Here is a 6000-nt window from a genome sequence, read left to right on the forward strand (position 1 = left end):
ATGTGGATGGGGTGTTTTATAATGATGAGGCGAGGGAAACCTGAGGACATCAACTAATCTGAGCTAGCCTTTAGGCCACACGAAGATGTCTGATAATAATTTCAGGCGCTGTTAGTGCATTCAGAGGCCTATCCTGAATCAGAAAATACCCACTTCATTTTTTCATGTAAACTTACTAGAGAAGTGGAAGTAAATTTTCTTCCTGACAAGTCGGTAGCCACCTGCTTTTGGCCTCCCATTAGAATCCATCTCCCCATGGGAAAAAATGTCTTCTCACTTTTCTTTTGATTGTCAAAAGGGAGCGAGCGCAATCCTTTTACCTCAAGAAAGCCATTTGTCTCATTCTAGCTTTCCAGTGAACACGAGATCGCTGGAGCCAGAAGGTACCATCTTAAGTCATGACAGGCTTTGCAAATGCCACTCATGCGCTATGTAATACAGCACCACCACAATGAGGAATGTAGCAGGGTGACTTTCTGTTAAAGTGAACGTGGAAAATCATGACATGATAGTTTGCTGCTGTGTACCTTTATCTGTTGCCATTTCGGGATTAGCTTGCAGAGGTGTTCCCTTCGCCTCCTCAAAGGCAAGACAGGTTGCCATTTTTCATTTCACTTTACACAAAATACTGTGAAAAAAAGGATATTCTTCCTAAAGTAGAAAATGACACTTCCTAATTAATTCAGGCAGGTATTTTAAACAACAACAACAACAAAAAAAAACACTTCATCTTGACTTCTTTCTCCTCCTTACATTTCAATAGTCATCCACTTCCAGCTTTCTGCCCAGATGCGCAAAGCCTTACCATCAGGAAAATACCTCTGGTTTCCCTTTGACAAGGCGTTAGTGTGAAGCATGTACAGAAAGTAATTTTCATGTTCCCAATCCCCCTGTACGCCCCAGGACAGTTGCGTAAAACCTTCCTGTTCCCAGCTAAGTCCTTAGGAGCTCTGCCATACTGCCCGGAGTGGAGAGAGCACCTTCTCCAAACCAGCTTTGATTTTTTTGTCACTGGAATTGAACTGGCACATCATGTCAGGTGGAAACCTCCTGAACTGAGTGACTCCAGCATCAGAGAGCTGGATTTGACAGCTTTTTAGAATAAAAAGATATAAACATTGCAAAACAACCAAGTCCTCTATTCTACATGCTAAGGGTGGATCACCATCGCAAAGCTCAGTAAAGGCAAATATAAAACAAGTGGTGTATGCAAGCTTCTCTTTTGCACAGTTTAAAAATGAGGCAAAACTTAATGTTTGAAGTTGACTAAGATTACTAAAAGCACCCAGATGCAGTTGTACTTGTGGTTTGTTTTTATCCTTTAGCTAAACATATTTTTCTTTCAATGAAAAATGAGTAAGTTAGAATAGCAGTGAAGGTTTGTGACAACTAAATGAAGGAATGTACGCTTACCCACAAATAACCTTTGATTTTTATTTTTTATTTTTGCAGCAACAGGTAAAGATCCTACCATGTCTGCATTTTCTGTGTTTTGACCTGAGTCAGTCTGCACTGTATAAAGCCTAATTACAGATTAATTATATAAATCTGTCTATGCAAAGATCTGTTCAAGTATTTTCCCTCAAGTTTAACTTGAGCATGTGTGTATACACTTGCATGCATCAGTCTGATTTGCTATTTATCAAGGCCAGTGCTGACTTGGCGGAACAGATGCTTCAAGATGGAAACTTCAACTGCTCATTACTTGAATTCTTGGATTAAGAATCATCAACCTGTCTGGAGGAAACAAGACATCTTACTCGGTAGCTGAACTCAATCTTTACTTAGATTTTAAAGAGTCTTAATAACTTTAGGTAACAGCCTCAGATTTCTTGGTTTCAGGTACATTTCAAGTATTTTCAGCCCATCTGAGAAGAGGAAGTGCAGCAAAATCTTTTATTTTTTTCCAGTCCCATTTGTGACCTTTATAGGCTCAATGTACTTCAGAACTGAAGACTGTTTATTACAACAGGCTTTTTTGAGAACAACAGGTCACTGACTCAGCTGTAAGACACGAGTGTTTCCTGTATTTTCATCAGTTGTCATACAGCTTCTCAGCTCTGACTTGTTGCATTGCAGGGCCAGAAACTACAACAGCATGCTCCTTAAGCATGTCATTTAATTATTTATGTACTATTAGCCAGATGGAAATCTGTACGAAGTATAATTACACAAGATTAATTAAAGTACATACTTAGAGAATAACATTTACGATTTTTGGAAAGGTGGTTTGTCCGTCACTTCAAATTTTGTTAGAAGCTACCACCACCCTTTTCTTCTGCCTCACCTAAGGCATACTGAGGCTACCTGCTTTGTAAAAGCAAGTGCTGTTGGCAACATTTGTTAGCAATGGGTGGTCCTATACTGCTGCTTAACTGCTTGAATATGAGACAAAACCACATTCTTTACTACTAAAGAAGCATTTCTGGCTCCAGAGTGTTTATGCTGAAAATTTGTAAGCAAACACTAACACTGTAAAATTGGCATGCTTGCATGTTTTGGCTGAAGTCTCCCGATTAGAGAAATAATGTAGAATGGTTTGGGTTTTGTGAAGTACTGCTCCACCAGCTGGGAGATGGAGCCTTTACAGACTCGGACATGGCAGAGGGGATGGTCTGGCTAGACAGGCTAGGAGGGCATTAAAGCAATGACATAATACTTGTTTAAGAACCTCTTAGCATAATAAGGTAGGGCAGCGAACACTCATTTGGAACTAAATCCTAATGTTGAGAACACAAATAATTAAGGGATGTGGTCAGAAAAAATTCCTTCACCTCTTATGCTGCATTCTTTCAAGTAGGGGAAGAAAGGATAAGCTTCTTAATCAACGGTCTATAATGTGCAGAAAGAAGATCCTGGGGACTTGGGAGCATAATATCTGCACAACACGGTGTGCTGCTTACTGCAATGCTAGGGGCCTTAAAGTGACCACTTTGGCTACCCACACAAGCTGATGATCCTGTGTGGCTGTGTTCCCTGTGATAGCTGAACTGCCATATTCAGAGCGAGGTATGAACTTGAATTTCAGTGTGTCATATACGTGTTCCCTTAGTGGTGAAGCAGGAGAGCTCATGCTATTGGTGTCAATGTCTTCACAATTTCTAAAATTAAGTAGTCTGTGTACTCAAAACAATCTTGCATCCAGCACAGGAGAATTGTGCACTAGGCAAGTTTATAATCCTCAGATTGGATAACCAATCCAAAACCCAGAAATTTTTGGTGAACATTACAAAATTTTTTAATTATTTAATCATACTGGTTGTAATCAGCAGAGAGGACTGAAACAAAAAGCTTTTGACTTCATGATTTAAAAGGGCTAATTCTACACACTGAAAGAAAGAGTAGGCCAGATTAGTAAATACTGAATAATTAGGCAGAATCTGAACGAGGTGAATACAAGCCTTAAAGTCTACAATCCCAGAGAAGCTAATTAAAAAACAAACAAACAACAACAAACAAAAAAAAAAAATCCCTTCCTCAAAAGAACAACCTCTTCTGCCTCTTTAGAGGGGATTTTGCAAAGCAGTTGTAAATAAAGATACCCAACAGCTGGGGAAACAAACAAACAAACAAACAAATAAATAAATAAAACTAGTAACAGTGAATATAAATCTGACAGTAGTGATTATGGGAAAATAATATGGAAGAAAAGATACCTAAGAAGTCAATGACCTGTGTTGAAAAGAAGATCTAAAAAAAAAGTCCAGGAAATGTACTAAAAATTCTACCGTCTGTTTTTAGACAAAGAAATGTAGAATGTTGATAAGCAAGCAGAAAAAAAACACTAAATATTCCTGTGCCGTGTTTGGGAAAAGAGTAGTTAATATATTTGTATCATATGATAATGACAAAATATTTTCCATTTCAACAGTAATTCAAGAACACATTAAAACAGCTACTATTAATGTTCTTAGATCGGTATGTCTGGATAACTTCACACCAAGAACTTTAAAAGAGCTGGTCAGTGAGCTTTCAGGATTAATATTCAGTAATTGTTAGAACACTAGACATATTCCAGAAGACTGTTAAGAAAGCTAGAGTTAGAACCAATACTTAAAAGAAAATGTAAATGGAATGATGCAGGTAATTATAAGTTTGCATTGTGACATTGATTTTGAGCAGCTTAACGTTAATAATCAGTGCAGGGATTTATTAATGTAGAAAGATAATACAATTTAGGCCAGTCAGTATGTGCTTATGAAAAAAAAGACCTTGTCAAACTAGCTTGAATAAAGTTGCAAAAGATAACAGAGTTTATGCAAAACATTTCTGTAAAGCATATTGCTTGATTTAGCTCAACATTTTTGGCTAAAATTACTAAACAGCAAGTCTCTTTTTTTTTTTTTTTTTTTTTGATAGAATATTGCTAGGTGGGTTTATTTCCAATTACAGGGATTGGTTTTTAAGAACAAACTATTTCCCTTCTTTTAAAGGCTTAAAAGAAAACATTCTAATTGATCAACTTTGTTAAGGAGATTAAAAGTGGGGGAGAAATAAATAATGAAGGTGGGAAACCTGCCTACTGAAACAACAAACCATTCATTGGTATGCTGGATCCTGCTAAACAATTCATCTTCCAATATAGATGTATATGAAGACATAGAAAGGACCTGGGCTTAATAATGACTAGTTAGCTCAAGGTGATTCCTCAGGTGGACAGTGAGGATGTAAAACTTAGATGCCTAAACAGATGAAACTCATGTAATTGTACAGAGTTTATACTGTAAGAGGCACTAGTGAGGGTGTTTTACTGAAACACTTAATTTTTTTCACATCCATAGCTCAAGAGGGGCTGAAATCCATTCTTCACACTTGGCTGTTGAGCTTGCACCCAGTTGTTCAGTGAAATTGTCCGTGCATAGCCAATGGAGAGGGGTAGGCCTCCAGATGTAGGCAAACTCTACTTCTCTCTGAAGGTATTGACCATGCAGTAAATTTAGGTGCTCATTTTAGGAATGCAGTTTTCCATCTTTCTTATTTATAGCCCCATTTTTTTTTAAATTTTCATTAAAGATTAAAAAATATATAAATATCTTGTATAATGGATTTAAACGTATTGCCAATAGGCTTGCTTTCCTTCTTTGTTACTCCTCAAGGAGCACAAGCTCACAGACAGATAGGTGCTGCTTTAGATTGAACTTTTCTGTAAACACTTAAAAATTATGTGCAATGTAGATGCCTAAGCAGAGGAAAATCAGTGAGAATGAAGTCTTTGAGTTATCAGATGAAGATCTAGCAGGGTTGGAAGTTGAATGGCTGGAGTTAAACCTAGACAATTTTAATCATGATCATGTCTTCCAAAGTGAGTTTGCTTGAGTATCACTATTTATGTTCTGATGGAATTAATCTTTTTTGTTAGTATTTGAGAACCACTCTAAAGCAGCTTATAGATCACTAACATGTGCAGAACAGCTCAGGAATTCCTGATTTAGAAGTAAACCTGTAACATGGTTTTGCTGCTTCATTTTTGCTGTTGTGCACCCCAATTCCATCATCTATTCAGAGGAGCCAGCCCAACTCAAAAGAGCACAAAGAATTAGGCAGTGTCTCGTATCTACTTAACAGTATGTCACTGGTGGGAAGGAAAAAAAAATGAAAGAACTAGCTCGTTTGCTATGCGGAGCAGCTGCAAAAGACGGATTTTTCATTCAGTCAGAGGATATTAAAATTACAACAGGGCTCTCTCTTGCTTAATGATAAGGGTAGTAACTCAGATGACCATTACACTTTTCAACATATCCTGGTAGCTTGATTGACATTTCTTGAAAAAAGAGGAAGTTTAAGAACAGCAAATAGTTTCCAAAAATGTCAATACCGTGTACTGATTTTCCATGCATCTGCCTAAAGACTGTGAGCTTTGACCTCCGCTGAAGGCACTTGAAACATCTTTCAATAGTGAGCAGAATAACTGGATGTCACTTGTCAGGAAGGATAAGAGCAAAGTAGACATTACAAAAGCCTACCTCAGACTGGAGTAGAAGGATGCATCAGGTGTTTCCT

The sequence above is a fragment of the Cygnus olor genome, chromosome 1 (genome assembly GCF_009769625.2).
Source record: "Cygnus olor isolate bCygOlo1 chromosome 1, bCygOlo1.pri.v2, whole genome shotgun sequence".
Taxonomy (NCBI): Eukaryota; Metazoa; Chordata; class Aves; order Anseriformes; family Anatidae; genus Cygnus; species Cygnus olor.